Source organism: Bufo gargarizans, chromosome 4, assembly GCF_014858855.1.
Source record: "Bufo gargarizans isolate SCDJY-AF-19 chromosome 4, ASM1485885v1, whole genome shotgun sequence".
Taxonomy (NCBI): domain Eukaryota; kingdom Metazoa; phylum Chordata; class Amphibia; order Anura; family Bufonidae; genus Bufo; species Bufo gargarizans.
Genome location: NC_058083.1, coordinates 315,715,413 through 315,733,434, shown reverse-complemented (window position 1 = coordinate 315,733,434; position 18,022 = coordinate 315,715,413). Strand labels below are relative to the sequence as shown.

The following is an 18,022-nucleotide window of genomic DNA, read 5'->3' as shown; positions in this document are numbered from 1 at the left end:
ACTTCTCCTCGAGCTCCTTCTAGTCCCGGAAGTGCGCATGACTCTGGATTTAGTCTCATTTGAGATTGTTTCCCCAAAAGCAAATGCGCATGTCTTAGAACTTAGTCTGAAAATAACCAATCTCCTAGACTCAAACTAAGCCTATTCATAAAGTCAATCAAGAAATAATTATTTATTTGTGTTTATTATTTTTGGACCCATTTATATAATATGAATTATTATTATACAGTATATTTATGGTAAGTCTTTATTATAAAAAATATAATACAATTATTTCTACTTCTGTTCCAAAATAGCTATGTCACGGATGGTGTTACAGAAAACTAGAAGACACAAATGAAGATCCGACTGACTTGATCCAAAACTAAGGAACAGGAGGGTAAGCCCTGTAAGAGCCCTAGCTCTCTCCCTTACTGCTCAGCCTATGCAAAAATCTCAATGGTAGAAAATTGCATATCCTCGTTCCTCGACTGTATGCACCTGAACACCCTATAATAGTGAGGGGACATGACCACCGGCTCCCTACTCTTAATACGGAGGGAGTCAGGGTCACCTAGGATCAAGCCCACAGGCAAACAGAAATAAAGAAAACAGACTTATCTTGTGGATGCAGTAGTAACAGCTTCTAGCATCAGCACACTCCAGGAAGTTGTATAAACCACAAAGTGATGCAGTATGGGAAGGGATATAAAGGGATGCAATCAGTGCAACTACATGACAGCTGAGAGAGGCTAACGACATGAGAAAACAAAAGCAAAACAAAAGGAACCTCAAGCAGGAGGTTCTGAAGAACATCTGTCAGAGCTTCTCAGATGTCTGGTGGTGACAAGCTACAGGGAGTGCAGAATTATTAGGCAAGTTGTATTTTTGAGGATTAATTTTTATTATTGAACAACAACCATGTTCTCAATGAACCCAAAAAACTCATTAATATCAAAGCTGAATATTTTTGGAAGTAGTTTTTAGTTTGTTTTTAGTTTTAGCTATTTTAGGGGGATATCTGTGTGTGCAGGTGACTATTACTGTACATAATTATTAGGCAACTTAACAAAAAACAAATATATACCCATTTCAATTATTTATTTTTACCAGTGAAACCAATATAACATCTCAACATTCACAGATATACATTTCTGACATTCAAAAACAAAACAAAAACAAATCAGTGACCAATATAGCCACCTTTCTTTGCAAGGACACTCAAAAGCCTGCCATCCATGGATTCTGTCAGTGTTTTGATCTGTTCACCATCAACATTGCGTGCAGCAGCAACCACAGCCTCCCAGACACTGTTCAGAGAGGTGTACTGTTTTCCCTCCTTGTAAAGCTCACATTTGATGATGGACCACAGGTTCTCAATGGGGTTCAGATCAGGTGAACAAGGAGGCCATGTCATTAGATTTTCTTCTTTTATACCCTTTCTTGCCAGCCACGCTGTGGAGTACTTGGACGCGTGTGATGGAGCATTGTCCTGCATGAAAATCATGTTTTTCTTACCTTGCAGACTTCTTCCTGTACCACTGCTTGAAGAAGGTGTCTTCCAGAAACTGGCAGTAGGACTGGGAGTTGAGCTTGACTCCATCCTCAACCCAAAAAGGCCCCACAAGCTCATCTTTGATGATACCAGCCCAAACCAATACTCCACCTCCACCTTGCTGGCGTCTGAGTCGGACTGGAGCTCTCTGCCCTTTACCAATCCAGCCATCTGGCCCATCAAGACTCACTCTCATTTCATCAGTCCATAAAACCTTAGAAAAATCAGTCTTGAGATATTTCTTGGCCCAGTCTTGACGTTTCAGCTTGTGTGTCTTGTTCAGTGGTGGTCGTCTTTCAGCCTTTCTTACCTTGGCCATATGTCTCTGAGTATTGCACACCTTGTGCTTTTGGGCACTCCAGTGATGTTGCAGCTCTGAAATATGGCCAAACTGGTGGCAAGTGGCATCTTGGCAGCTGCACGCTTGACTTTTCTCAGTTCATGGGCAGTTATTTTGCGCCTTGGTTTTTCCACACGGTTCTTGCGACCCTGTTGACTATTTTGAATGAAACGCTTGATTATTCGATGATCACGCTTCAGAAGCTTTGCAATTTTAAGAGTGTTGCATCCCTCTGCAAGATATCTCACTATTTTTGACTTTTCTGAGCCTGTCAAGTCCTTCTTTTGACCCATTTTGCCAAAGGAAAGGAAGTTGCCTAATAATTATGCACACCTGATATAGGGTGTTGATGTCATTAGACCACACCCCTTCTCATTACAGAGATGCACATCACCTAATATGCTTAATTGGTAGTAGGCTTTCGAGCCTATACAGCTTGGAGTAAGACAACATGCATAAAGAGGATGATGTGGTCAAAATACTCATTTGCCTAATAATTCTGCACGTAGTGTATTGTTCATTCAATTAATATCTGGAAAACTAAAGATAATAACAAATTAATAATTATTTATTTGTATTTTTTATTTTTGGAACCTTTTTATATGATATGAATTATTATTACACAGTATATATATAACAGTATATTTATTTATTTTAAAGAAATAATAATGAATTGTCCAGGAAAATGTAAAAAAAAAAGTAATAATAAAATAAAAATAATATAAACAAAGTATTTTATTTATGTACCTTCATTGTTTTCATATATTATGTATAATCATGAAGTAACATTGACAATACATTTTTTACTCTTATCAATATTATATATATATATATATATATATATATATATATATATATATATAAAAATATGATGTATTAATGTATTGATATTTTAATATATTTATTTTTACATTTTTAGGACTTACTCCATTATTCTTAATATGTTATTATTCAGGTTTAATAAAAAGGAGAGGCTTGCTACAGTTGATTAAGTTCATTTCACCCTGCCTTATAACATTTATTAGGTTGCATATTATGGGTATAGTCCCTCTCATAGGGATAAAAGTCATCGTCTTCTTTTTATATTGATTTTTATTTTCAGTTAGAAATTCCCATTAATCAAATGAATGCCGAAAAGGAGAAAAGTTCATTAAGACCCGTAGGGCTTATGGTATTGAGTCTATAGATCCTTATCCATCTCAATTGCACTTAGATGCCCAGAGATACGTCATCTCAGTTCTTGTGTCATTTTACCAACATAGAGTTTGGGGCTTGGACATGCTGCTATATAGATTACCCCCTGGGTCTTGCAGGTGATTAGTTGTCTGATTTCATATTTTTATCATTGTTAGGATTAGTAAAATGTATCCATGGGATGTATTTACAAATAGAACGATCACCACAGGGTACTGAGTTTTCCTTATCTCTTTCCTTTTCAGATCGGACATCCTGGAAGAAGCTGTGGACCAAATGGTTCTTAGAACCCCTCCGGTAGGTTATACTTGGATTACGAGCAAGGACAGATTTCCATTCATTATCTGATCTTAAGACATGCCAATGTCTATTGAGGATTTTATAGATTTCTTTATTATATCTGTAAAAAGCACCAATGCATCTAATTTGGTTACTATCATTCTTAGGGGCTTTTTTCAACAGTTCTTCACGTTTTGAACTCTTGGGCCTATTAAAGGCCTTCTTAAGAGAGCACATAGGATGGCCCCTGTCACGAAATCTTGCACGCAATTCTTCACGCTCATTAATAAATTACATCTTGCTTCAGCAATTACGTTGTGCTCTTAAGTATCAGTCTAGCGGTATTCCTCTCTTCAAGGGCGGGGGTGCAACTGGTCCAATGCAAATAACTGTTTTCTGATATCCATCCAGGTATCCATTTTCTGATTTGGTTATTTTCAGATCCAGGGAAAAGATCTCCTTTTCTTGTAATTTAAAAGTAAATTTCATTCCGATGTTGTTGTCGTTTAAGACCTGAACAAAATTGTAAAAGGAGGTTTGATCACGTTCCCATAGGATGAGGATGTTGTTTATATACCTGCAACAGTGACAGGCCCAAATTATTGTGCTTTTGGAAATTTATGCTTTTTGTGCTCAGGAAACATTTTACTGCTTTGAGGCCCAATGAGTGCTGTATATTGCTATATAACGACTCAACATCCAAGCTCGCCAATAAAGTAAGGGGTGCTAGGATCATCATTTTTGTTCTGAATGACTATGTTACCAATCTTATCACTTGGTTTTATAACTATTTCTTCCTTCGTTCTTAATTTTTTCAAAGCCTCACAGTCAAGGGGGGTCAGATTGAATTTAATATGACCCTTCCTCATTTTTATATTTAATATTTTGGATTTTTGTTTTACTTAAAGGGATTCTGTCACCTCCCCTCAGCCAAAAAACGATTTAAAAGCAGCAATGCAGCACAGCTTACCTGGATTAAGCTGTGCTCTTTTATCTTGAAATCCGTCCAGCAGTTACTGCAAAAAACGACTTTGATCGATATGTAAATGTGTCCCGAAGGTGCCCAGAGGGGCGTTTTTTTCTTCTTAGAGAGCCCAGTACCGCCCCTCTTTCAGTGCCCAGCCCGCCTTCCTTGTACTGTCTAACCGCCCCCAGCCTGCCACAGCCTCTCCTCCCTCTCCCTCACGCAGAACGAACTCTCGCACAGGCGCAGTACCCACTGAGGGCTGCGCCTGTGCGATCATCAGGAGACTGAGGGCGGCAGCTTCATCTTCGTCACTGGGCATGCGCCGAGCCCAGTGACGTCCGATGTTCGCTCTTTCCCTCAGTCAGCCTGGTAGGAAGCGCAGAGGATTGCCGATCGGCTGCTGCACCCTGCGCTTTCTCCAGTCTGCCTGCCACAGTGAAGACGGCCAGCGATTTCTTTCCCCACCCTCCCTTCAGGAAAGAAATAAGTATTTGTTGGGGCAAATTAGGTATTATTATATTAAGTAAAGCTGTATTGTATTTAGCCGATCGGCAATCCTCTGCGCTTCCTACCAGGCTGACTGAGGGAAAGAGCGAACATCGGACGTCACTGGGCTCGGCGCATGCCCAGTGACGAAGATGAAGCTGCCGCCCTCAGTCTCCTGATGATCGCACAGGCGCAGCCCTCAGTGGGTACTGCGCCTGTGCGAGACTTCGTTCGGCGAGAGGGAGGGGAGGCTGTGGCAGGCTGGGGGCGGCGGTTAGAAAGTACAAGGAAGGCGGGCTGGGCACTGAAAGAGGGGCGGTACTGGGCTCACTAAGAAGAAAAAAACGCCCCTCTGGGCACCTTCAGGACACATTTACATATCGATCAAAGTCGTTTTTTGCAGTAACTGCTGGACGGATTTCAAGATAAAAGAGCACAGCTTAATCCAGGTAAGCTGTGCTGCATGGCTGCTTTTAAATCCTTTTTTGGCTGAGGGGAGGTGACAGAATCCCTTTAATTATACAGTATATTTATATTACAAGGTTCACAAAAGTGTCATTTTCCTTGAATTACATGAAGCATGGTGTACTTTTATATTTGGGTTTCAGAGATATAAAAGGGGGGTCAAGAGTAACATGTTGCCCCTCATTTTCCCTTATTAGACTTTCAAGAGTTTCCATGCATCTCTCTTTTCGGTGAGAAGGTGAGACCTGTGGACAGAAGGGTTTGCTGTGGATTTGTAATTACATACAAAGATAGATTGATAATCTGTTTCTTAATTGTTTGTTCTCTATTGGTGTTCACCTCTATTTGTTGTAATCCCATTTTTCCCGGTCTTGTAGTTGGATTCCTGGTTGACCTAAAAAAAAAGGGGGCGATAGATGTATTTGTTTCCCCAGGTATTAGTACATAGTTGGTACAGTCTGGGTGGTCATCCCCACCACAGAAGTTGTATTTTGTTGCATATTCGTTGCTTGGTTGGGTAAATGTCTAAAGGTAAAGGATTGTTACCTCTGCATGGAACCACTTGCAGAGGGATTTAAGTTTACATTTGTCACTGTTACATTTGGATCTACAGCGGGACCTTTATGCTCGCTTGTTGTTTTTTGACTGAAGGTTGAGGACATGTTTGTGAAATTTCCCTTCTGTGTTGTGCTGGTCTTTTTGGGGGTTGATACCGCCTTTTTTTTTATATTTTCCCTTTTGTGCCCACCCTTTAATTTGCATTCCCGATATATTTTGTATTGAGCTCTCTGTCCCTGAGGTTTCAGTGTCTGTGATGTCTGTGTATTTCTGATGTTATTTCTATTTTTCTAGATATAGACACGATCATTTTAAAAATCTAAACCAAATATTGTACTTTATGGCATATTGAACACACATTATATACCATTAATGTCTAGTTACACCTCAGGACTCCCATCTAATGGGAGAAATACATGAAAAATACATGTGAGCAGCCACAAGACATAGGCATACATGTCTGTTACCAGATGGTTGGGGGCCGGACAGAATTGTATCAAGGGCCGCATGTGGCCCCCGGGCCGCAGGTTGTTCACCCCTGGTGTATAGACACCACTGTTAAGAAGGAGATTGGCAACAAAGTAACAAGCCAATCCCCATTCAAATGGAGGCGACAAGAGAATTTCTGTTCTCTTCCACTTGCACCAATGATCGAATGATATTGTGTATACACTCTACTTCTGAGAGAGAGATTGGCAACAAAGTAACAAGCTAATCCCCATTCAAATAGAATAGAGAGAATTTCTATTAGGGTTTTTTCCTCATACTTCCTATCGATTTTATTCCCACAAAACCTGCAGATATAAACTAAGAAATAATATAGTTTTTTTTTAAATAATAGAAAATTGCAAACAATAAAAACTGTATTATATACAACTGGAAGACTATAGAATTTTAATTATAATTGGGCAACATATATTAAAGCAAATAATAAAGGTTAAGTTTTAATTTGGCCATTAAACAGGAATAAGATAGCCTTTGGCTTTTGAACCTTGCAATATGAATTTATCCTGGGCCCTTTTGCTCTCCTTTGGTTAAAATGAGACTGAATACAAAGCCATTCATTTGAAAGGTTGCTTTGGTGCAGTAACATTCAGGGTCTTAATACAGATGTAGTAGAGTTAACACACATGCTTTATGAGACGTGTTATCTAAACTAAATGCTTTAAGCAAACACCTTCAATTGCTTTTCAATGGCTTTTGTTTCAAGATAACGCGATGAGTCAATAAATTTTAGTTAAGTTTGTGTGTTAACCGTGCTACATCTGTATGGCTCCTAGTTCATCTGGTGAGTCATTATGTGCATGTGTGAACCAGGGTTTGAGTGTGGAATTATTCAGCCTTGGTATGCATGTGTATAATCTTTGTCTATACTGTATAATTATGTAAAACAAAAGCCTAAAACTTTGTTGCTCTATAACCAGTGTCCCAAAATAAGTGTCTAAAAATAATCTGTGTGAATATTCAATGAGTTTGTTCCATTCATTGACAACAGATGCTGAAAAAGAACATTGTAGAACTGTACATTTTATGATGTTTTTTCTTTACGAAACCATAAAACAGTTTAGTTAAGGTCCCCATACACATCAGGCTTTTTGTATCTGATTTATGTAATCGTATATATGACTCATGAGATCTGATTGTCATTGATGAAAGTTCAGAAAGTGTTGAGTCTTCGGTGAGGTAACAGGAGATCAACAATATTCATGTGCCTGTTTTATTAGATAATGATCCGTAATGGCAGTATGTGCAAATTCTATATTTTATTTTTGTATCTGTCCTATGTAACCCCTTATATGACCCATGAGATCTGATTGTCATTGATGAAAACACTATATGTGTACCTATGAAATACTGCACATGAATGTTTATTAAAATTTTAATTTTAAAATAGAGATGAGAGGTCATAGCTTGATTAGCTTATTTGTTCTGGAACAGAGAGGCAGAAGGAAGCTTGGCTTGAGAGCCAAGCAGTGAGACCTGTGCTCTACTTCAGTGTTTCCCAACCAGTGTGTCTCCAGCTGTTGCAAAACTACAACTCCCAGCATGTCCAGACAGCCTTTGGCTGTGCGGGCATGCTGGGAGTTGTAGTTTTGCAACAGCTGGAGGCACACTGGTTGGGAAACACTGCTCTACTTAAATCCTGCTGTGGGACTACCATTTATTGTATTTTCAATCTTCGTCCTCTCCATGTTAGATTTCTCTGTGCATATTTTGAATATTCTTTTGGTTTTGACCCAGCTTGTTCACCCAGTTACTCTTTTTGTATTATCCTTGATTGGTACTCTGTTTGACCTCGGACTGTCTAGTGACTATTCTTCTGCATTCAGGTGTGGAATTGCTGCTGTAGCAGCTTCTACAAGGCTCGCTGTCTGTACTGTCATGTAATGATTATTGTGTGCATACTGGCTACTGAGGCCCAGGCCATAATGGATGAAAGATATGGCAGCATCACTGTGCCTGCTGTCATCCATTATGCCTTCAGCCTCATTCCCTGGCCTGTGTTTTCCCCAGCAACAAGTGGGACGGCATTGTGCCTGGAGACGTCACTGCATCACACCTGCTGCTGGGGAGAGCATGATGTAGTCTGTTCATCAGGGGATCGGGGCTAGATGAGTGTATAAGCTTTTATTTTATAACCACTACTGGGGCTTTACTACTGAGGTAGGAGCACTGAGGGGTATCATTATTGTGAAGGGGGCACAGAGGGAGCATAACTACTGTAAGGGCGCTAAAGGGGCATCATTGCTGTGAAGTGGGCATACAGGCCTGGTCGGCATACTGTAATGTAGACTCTTGACACTTCCTCCTGTCAGCATTAGTAAGCATTTTATTTTACTTTTTACATCATCAAGTGGGTGGGGGTTGTATGGTGAACATGGGCAACCTTGACTAGCTGAGGGCTGGGGATTTGTGAAGTTCATATGGAACAGGGGGAAGTTAACATTTGCTATAGGGCCCAGCCTTTTCTAGTTATGCTCCAGTTGTGTCTCTGTATCTTTTGTCTCTCTTGATTCTGACTCTGCTTGTTTCCGTTATTGCTTTTTGACCCTAGCTAGTACAACTACTCAACCTGTCTACTCCACCTGGGAGCGGCTACCCATTGAATGCAGGATAGGAATTCTTACCACTTGCAGCGACTGCTGAGGGTTCACTAGTCAGGTTCCTGAGTGGGATCACCCTTATTGGGCAAGCTATTCTGTAGGCAGGACCACTGTAGTTATGCAGTTGTTGCAGGGCAAGTTTGCCAGCTCTTGAATTGGGTAACTAGCGTCAAGTCTGTCAATGGGTGCGCAGTTTGCTGAACAGGTTATCTGTATCTCATCGATTCCATCACAATGTAGACTAAAACCACTAACAATCAAAATGTGATTCATTGGCCATGCTTCTTATTTCAGGTGTTCAGAAGTTGTTGTTTTTTTACACAACTTTGGTTTGTTTTGCAATTGTTTGCAGGACATTCAATCTCGGACATGTGACATTAAGGACAAAAAACACTGCTGTGTGGTAACTGTCATATGATTGATTTCAGTTATTTATCAAGACATTTCATTGCAGACTCGTCAGAAATATTGAATTCTGGTGTCATGAGATATAAAGCTAAAAGGTTGTTGTGGAGCAATAATTATTCCTGATCACCTCACCTACCTCCTTGAGTGTAGACTTTACATATTCATGTTTTATTCTGGCCAATTCTCTATTTGCAAGGTTACTTGAATGCTATTGACATAAATGTACCCAGTCAACACACATGCACGATTATTACTCTTACTTTAAAGGGCCAATAGTTCCAGGATGAGGTACAAACATTAGACAAAAAAACTTGCAATAAATGTGAACTAAATGAGTGACAGACTGGTACAGAGGAGGAGAGGTCCCTGTCTGCAGGAGAAAACCATCTACAAGATAAGGGGGAAGCAGACAGTAGGTGCGGGTAAACTCTGGTCATCTGATATTGTAATAGCAGCATTTTTTTCTGAAGAGGTGCTTTTAGGTTGGTTTTGAAGATGAAGAAAAGTCTGATCAGTTTGGGTACTGACTTCCAAAGTATAGGGTATACACAGGAGCAGTGTTGAAGATGGCTGTGTGAGGAGCAGATAGGACCAGAGATTACATACATGTGGAGATTAGGTCAGAGATACAGGATGTGGGCATATTGTGAGCAGCCTTGTATCATACCTCCCAACTTTTGAACACAAGGAAGAGGGACACTATGTGCGGCGCGTGGCACATTTTTTTCCACACTAGGCCACGTCTCTAACTCCACCCAAAACATAACTACATACACCTAATCCCAGCAAGTCCCCTAAATGCCCCTATAGCAATTATTCCCCTTTATGCCACCACACAGTATTTATGCCCACATTGTACCCCTTTCACAGATTATGCCCACATATGTGCCCCCTCACAGTAGTTATGCGCACACATGTGGCCTCTTATAGTAGTTATGCACACATATGTGCCCCCTTGCAGTAGTCATGCCTACATATCTGCCCCTCACAGTGGTTATGCCCAGATATGTTCCCACTCACAGTGCCGATACCCTGATATGTGCTCCCCACAGTAGTTATGCCATGATATGTGCCCCCTCACAGTAGTTATGCAAAGATATATGTCCTATCACAGTAATATGCCCAGTTATCTGCCCAGTTATGTGGAAGCAGAGACAGGTAGAGCGAGACATGCCTCCCCCGCTATGAAACCGCAGGACAGCCACTGTAATCCGGGATTGTCCTGCTGGATATGGGATGGTTGGGATTTATGCTTGTATGTCATTGTTAAAGGGCATCTGTCAGCAGGTTTGTACCTAGGAAACTGGCTGACCTGTTGCATGTGCGCTTGACAGCTAAATGCATCTGTGGTGGTCCCATGTTCATATGTGCCCACATCACTGAGAAAAATGAAGTTTTAATATATGCAAATGAGCCTCTAGGAGCAACAGGGGCGTTGTCATTGCACCTTGAGGCTTAGCTCTCTAAGCAACTGCCACGCTTTCTCCACTTTGACTTTAGGAGAAGTCAGGGCCAGGTGTGATTATATTTAAACTGCCTGGTCCTGTCAATCAAATTGGAGAGGGTGTGGCAGTTCCAGGGAAGGTGGAGACTCAAGGTGTATCTTTACTCCTAGAAGCTCATTTACATACATTAAAACATCATTTTTCTCAGCAATGCGGGCACATATGAGCATGGGACCAACGCGGATGCCTTCAGCTGCCAAAAGCACATGCGGCAGGTCACGGCCTTCTCACAGCTCACCAAGCACAGAGCCATACATTGTATAGCTGCTGTGCTTGGTATCACGCTGAGCCCCATTCACTTGAAGCTGCTCCTAGGCCTTTCATAGCTAACCTCCGGCACTCCAGCTGTGGTAAAACTACTACTCCCAAGATGTGCACTTACTTGACTGTTCTCATAACTCCATATAAATAAATGGAGCATGCTGGTAGTCGTAGTTTCACCACAGCTAGAGTGCCAGAGGTTAGCCATCACTGTCCTAGGCCACGTGACAAGAAAAGCAGAGAGGAGGCCGTGGTGCTACTGGGAGCGCCAGTGCCCTCTCAAATAGCTGATTTGTGTGGGTCCTGGGTGTCAGATTCCCACAGATCAGATACTGATCTGAGTATAAAAACCCCTTTAAGTATCACTATTAGTGTTGAGTGAATCAAAGTATCTGAAGTGGGCTTTGATTTGAATTTCAGGAAAAATTTAATTTGCCACGAATGTTAATTTTCTAAAAATAAAAAAAAATAATACTCACCTCATCCACTTGCTTGCAGAGAGGCCGTCCTCTCCCATATTGACTGAATAAAATCCGCCAAAAGACCTTTGGTGAGCATCATGATGTCACAACGTGATCACGCTGCGTGTGCGCGGTGAAGTGAACAGTGACTAATGGAATTTCTTGTTGAAGTTCGGCGAAGCAGCCAAGTCAAATTTTTCTAAATTTTACTCATTTCTGATCACTATACCCAAATACAGATGAAATGATATTATACATCCTGCACTGGGTGGAATGTAAGAGCTGAGCAATGAGTAATAGTGCAGGCTGTGACAAGTGTGAAATAGTTCTTTAAAACCTGCTATCAGGACATACGTAGTTGTCATCTATAGAAAACGCCACAAGACTCTACCAAGGCTATATATACTGTATGTCATATTTTCTATTTGCTATTCTAGTAATTAGTAAGCTACATTTTAGTAAAGTGGTCTTCCACTGATGCCTGCTGAAGAATATTTCTATATGTATTTGCAAGGTCATCATCTTGTGTCAGCTGGGTCTTTCTTGTTTGATGCATTTCCCAGGGAGAGTGCATGAAAAATATTTCAAAATGTTTTTTGACGTATTTGCAAGTTCATCATCTCATGTCAGCTGCCAGCACGCGAGTCCTTGTTGTTTCATGTGCTTCCCAGGGAGAGCGAACATCTATTGGTGGAGCACACACACACCCACAGTGCAGTGCAGATGGTATTTTTATACTTTGCCCAGACATGCATGTGCGTAGTCATTATGATGTAAATAAATGTAGTCGTATATAGAGACGTGTGCATACATAAAATACAATATAATCTCAAACTTTATTGTTTTAAATATTATTGGATGTGTCCAGGTGTAGCAGTATTCACACACTTGACTTAAAGGGAACCTATCACCTGGATTTTGGGTATAGAGCTGAGGACATGGGTTGCTATACATCCGCAATACCCAGTCCCCATAGCTCTGTGTGCTTTTATTGTGTAAAAAAAACGATTTGATCCATATGCAAATTGCCCTGAGATGAGTCAGAGCTTGAAAATATGACTCTTCTCTGGTCACACAAGTAAGATATGACTCTTCTATGTTAATTTGCATAAAAGGCGAGAAGCACAAAAAAGCATAATACTTTTGAATTTGTCTGCAAATAAAATTAAAAGTGTAATTTATATGTTTAAGGTAACGCAATGAACATTTAGATACGCTCAGTGAGGGTAACATAGTAGAGGTGACAGGTTCCCTTTAAAGGGGTTCTGCACTTTGTTTAAACTGATGATCTATCCTCTGGATAGATCAGCATCTGATCGGCGGGGGTCCGACACCCGGGACCCCCGCCGATCAGCTGTTTGAGAAGGCAGCGGCACTCCAGGAGTGAACAGAGCTTAGCCGCGCCCAGGCCAGTTGATACGGGTTTCGGACCCCCGCCGATCAGATGCCGATGATCTATCCAGAGGACCTTTAACCACTTCAACCCCCCTAGCTGAAACCCCCTTAATGACCAGACCACTTTTTACAATTCTGTACTACACTACTTTCACGGTTTATTGCTCGGTCATGCAACTTACCACCCAAATGAATTTTACCTCCTTTTCTTCTCACTAATAGAGCTTTCATTTGGTGGTATTTCATTGCTGCTGACATTTTCACATTTTTTGTTATTAATCAAAATTTAACGATTTTTTGCAAAAAAATGACATTTTTCACTTTCAGTTGTAAAATTTTGCAAAAAAACCGACATCCATATATAAATATTTAGCGAAATTTATTGTTCTACATGTCTTTGATAAAAAAAAAAATGGTTTGGGTAAAAGTTATAGCGTTTACAAACTATGGTACAAAAATGTGAATTTCCGCTTTTTGAAGCAGCTCTGACTTTCTGAGCACCTGTCATGTTTCCTGAGATTCTACAATGCCCAGACAGTAGAAAACCCCCACAAATGACCCCATTTCGGAAAGTAGACACCCTAAAGTATTCGCTGATGGGCATAGTGAGTTCATAGAACTTTTTATTTTTTGTCACAAGTTAGTGGAAAATGATGATTTTTTTTTTTTTTTCTTACAAAGTCTCATATTCCACTAACTTGTGACAAAAAATAAAAACTTCCATGAACTCACCATGCCCCTCATGAAATATCTTGGGGTGTCTTCTTTCCAAAATGGGGTCACTTGTGGGGTAGTTATACTGCCCTGGCATTTTAGGGGCCCATATGCGTGAGAAGTAGTTTGCAATCAAAATCTGTAAAAAATGACCGGTGAAATCCGAAAGGTGCACTTTGGAATGTGGGTCCCTTTGCCCACCTAGGCTGCAAAAAAGTGTCACACATCTGGTATCGCCGTACTCAGGAGAAGCTGGGGAATGTGTTTTGGGGTGTCATTTTACATATACCCATGCTGGGTGAGATAAATATCTTGGTCAAATGCCAACTTTGTATAAAAAAATGGGAAAAGTTGTCTTTTGCCAAGATATTTCTCTCACCCAGCATGGGTATATGTAAAATGACACCCCAAAACACATTCCCCAACTTCTCCTGAGTACGGCGATACCAGATGTGTGACACTTTATTGCAGCCTAGGTGGGCAAAGGGGCACACATTCCAAAGAGCACCTTTCGGATTTCACCGGTCATTTTTTACAGATTTTGATTGCAAACTACTTCTCACACATATGGGCCCCTAAAATGCCATGGCAGTATAACTACCCCACAAGTGACCCCATTTTGGAAAGAAGACACCCCAAGGTATTCCGTGAGGGGCATGGCGAGTTCCTAGAATTTTTTATTTTTTGTCGCAAGTTAGTGGAATATGAGACTTTGTAAGGGAAAAAAAAATCATCATTTTCCGCTAACTTGTGACAAAAAATAAAAAATTCTAGGAACTCGCCATGCCCCTCAAGGAATACCTTGGGGTGTCTTCTTTCCAAAATGGGGTCACTTGTGGGGTAGTTATACTGCCATGGCATTTTAGGGGCCCATATGTGTGAGAAGTAGTTTGCAATCAAAATCTGTAAAAAATGACCGGTGAAATCCGAAAGGTGCTCTTTGGAATGTGTGCCCCTTTGCCCACCTAGGCTGCAATAAAGTGTCACACATCTGGTATCGCCGTACTCAGGAGAAGTTGGGGAATGTGTTTTGGGGTGTCATTTTACATATACCCATGCTGGGTGAGAGAAATATCTTGGCAAAAGACAACTTTTCCCATTTTTTTATACAAAGTTGGCATTTGACCAAGATATTTATCTCACCCAGCATGGGTATATGTAAAATGACACCCCAAAACACATTCCCCAACTTTTCCTGAGTACGGCGATACCACATCTGTGACACTTTTTTGCAGCCTAGATGCGCAAAGGTGCCCAAATTCCTTTTAGGAGGGCATTTTTAGACATTTGGATCTCAGACTTCTCACGCATTAGGGCCCCTAAAAAGCCAGGGCAGTATAAATACCCCACATGTGACCCCACTTTGGAAAGAAGACACCCCAAGGTATTTAATGAGGGACTGGCGAGTTCATTGAATTTTTGGGCATAAGTTAGCGGAAATTTATTTTTATTTTTTTCTCACAAAGTCTCACTTTCCGCTAACTTGGGACAAAAATTTCAATCTTTCATGGACTCAATATGCCCCTCAGTGAATACCTTGGGGTGTCTTCTTTCCAAAATGGGGTCATTTGTGGGGTGTTTGTACTGCCCTGGCATTTGAGGGTCTCCGCAATCATTACATGTATGGCCAGCATTAGGAGTTTCTGCTATTCTCCTTATATTGAGCATACAGGTAATGAGATTTTTTTTTTCCATTCAGCCTCTGGACTGAAAGAAAAAAATGAACGGCACAGATTTCTTCATTCGCATCGATCAATGTGGATGAAAAAATCTCTGCCCAAAAAAAAAGGAGGGGAAAGGCGTCTGCCAGGACATAGGAGCTCCGCCCAACATCCATACCCACTTAGCTCGTATGCCCTGGCAAACCAGATTTCTCCATTCACATCAATCGATGTGGATGAATAAATCATTGCCGGGATTATTATTTTTTTTTATATACAAAGTGTTTGTCAAAGCATAGGAACATCGCCTCCTCCTCAGCTCATATGCCTCGGCAAACGTATCTTTTACTGCAGAGGAGAAATCTCGTCTTGCAGCACCGCATACACCGACTTGTGTGTAATCTGACAGCAGCGCAATGCTTCTGTCAGAATGCACATCAGTGCTACAGCTAGTCGATCGGTTGGTCCACCTGGATGGAAGGTAAAAAAAAAAAAAAAAAAAACCAGGCCGCAACGCAATAAATTTTATTAACTTTTGAACGTAACATATAAACTTTAACTTTTTGAACTGAACATTAACCTTTTTGCTTACTGGTGATTTTTCTTTTTTTTTTACCTTTATAGGACAAACCTCTCCTTCCCCATGGGACAATGTGCAAAGCGCAAATTGCCCAAAGGTGTGGCGAAGTGCGTTATGCACTTTGTCCCAGGTGAAAGGAGAGGTTTGCAGCAGCTCTGTGTGAATGGGCCCTAATAGCCCTGTGTGCCTGTCCTGGTGAGATGTGATCCCTATGCTAGGTGTACCTGTGTGTGGTACTTCCGGAAACACTCCCCTAAGCATAGGGCAGGGTGGTCAGGGCAGTCAGGACAGAAATAGCGGGTGTCACGCCTTATTCCACTCCTGCTACAGACACAACATCTTTTTCGGGGTGACGGTTGGGTTGAGGTACCGGCAACGACATTGGGGAAATGTAGACGCTCGTGTAGACGGCTAACTACACTGGTGGATGGGGCCACAGGAGGTTCTCGATGATCTCTTCCTGAAATTTGAGGAAGGATCCCGTTCTCCCAGCCTTACTGTAGAGAACAAAACTATTATACAGAGCCAATTGAATCAAATATACAGACACCTTCTTATACCAGCGTCTGGTTCTGCGGGAAACTATATACGGAGACAACATCTGGTCATTGAAGTCCACCCCTCCCATGTGAAGGTTATAGTCGTGGACTGAGAGGGGCTTTTCAATGACACGGGTTGCTCGCTCAATTTGGATTGTCGTGTCTGCGTGAATGGAGGAGAGCATGTAAACGTCACGCTTGTCTCTCCATTTCACCGTGAGCAGTTCTTCGTTACACAAGGCAGCCCTCTCCCCCCTTGCAAGACGGGTGGTAACGAGCCGTTGGGGGAAGCCCGTGCGACTAGTTCACGCGGTGCCACAGCAGCCAATCTGTTCTAGAAACAAATGCCTAAAGAGGGCCACACTTGTGTAGAAATTGTCCACATAAAGATGGTACCCCTTGCCGAATAAGGGTGACACCAAGTCCCAGACTGTCTTCCCACTGCTCCCCGGGTAGTCAGGGCAACCGACCGGCTCCAGGGTCTGATCTTTTCCCTCATAGATCTGAAATTTGTGGGTATAGTCTGTGGCCCTTTCACAGAGCTTATACAATTTGACCCCATACCGGGCGCTCTTGCTTGGGATGTATTGTTTGAAGCCAAGGCGCCCGGTAAAATGTATAAGGGACTCGTCTACGCAGATGTTTTGCTCTGGGGTATACAAATCTGCAAATTTCAGGTTGAAGTGGTCTATGAGGGGCCGAATTTTGTGGAGCCGGTCAAAAGCTGGGTGGCCTCTGGGACGGGAGGGGGTGTTGTCGCTAAAGTGCAGGAAACGCAGGATGGCCTCATCATAGCTACCAATGGCAAACCGATGCCTATAATAGGTTATTGGGAACCTACCTTACAGATTGAAGATACCGAACTCCCATGCCAAGGGGTAGTAGTGATTCAAGTCCCGGAAGATGACCATTGCCCTGTGGTCCTGGGGATGAATGTACTCAGCAACTGTTATCCTGATGTCACGAGGCTGTCAAGAGCCACATCTGACTCCGTTATACCCGGGGTCAGGAAGTTGTGGTGGGTGGCTGCGCACTCTATGTCTAAAGATAGCGCTGTTACTTAATGGTAGCTTTCTGGGTTTGCCTTGCAATCCTTTTTGTCTCACTCAGGGATCTGTAGATTCTTCTCCTCAGCTGTTTCTTGTCCGGCACTCCCAACCTCCGTATATACCCCTCTCCCACTTCTCTGGTTGCCAGATATAGAGCTTCCTGCCTGGACTTCTATACTGACCTACTGAAGCTGAGTTGCTGTTATCCCTGATTGTCGTACCAGAGCATTACCCTCCAGATCCCTGTTGGTTGGTTGTTGTCGCCCACCTGGGACTATATGTTTTGTCAGTATTGTCTGTCTACTCCCTAGTGTTTCCCTTTAGTGTTAGTGGTGCGGACTAGTGTTCCCACCGCCCTATTCACTACGTAGGGCTCATATTAGGGAAAGCCAGGGTTTAGACACGTCATCGGCGTACGGGTGAGAAACCCATCTAGGGACGACAGGGCAGTCAGGTGCCAGCCTCAAGGTGAGTTAGGGGTCACTATCTTTCTCTCTCCCTTGGACAGGGCCTTCCTTTTCC

General features: G+C 41.9%; 1 long non-coding RNA gene across 1 annotated transcript in view; it reads left to right on the top strand.

Moving 5' to 3' along the window:
- Positions 1-325: 325 nt before the first annotated feature.
- The window catches only part of LOC122933667, a 43,162-nt gene continuing 25,465 nt past the window's right edge, over positions 326-18,022 (top strand). Inside the window, exons 1-2 of the long non-coding RNA XR_006388529.1 lie at positions 326-379; positions 3,314-3,365. This is a non-coding gene — a long non-coding RNA (uncharacterized LOC122933667). The remainder of the gene's footprint in view (positions 380-3,313; positions 3,366-18,022) is intronic.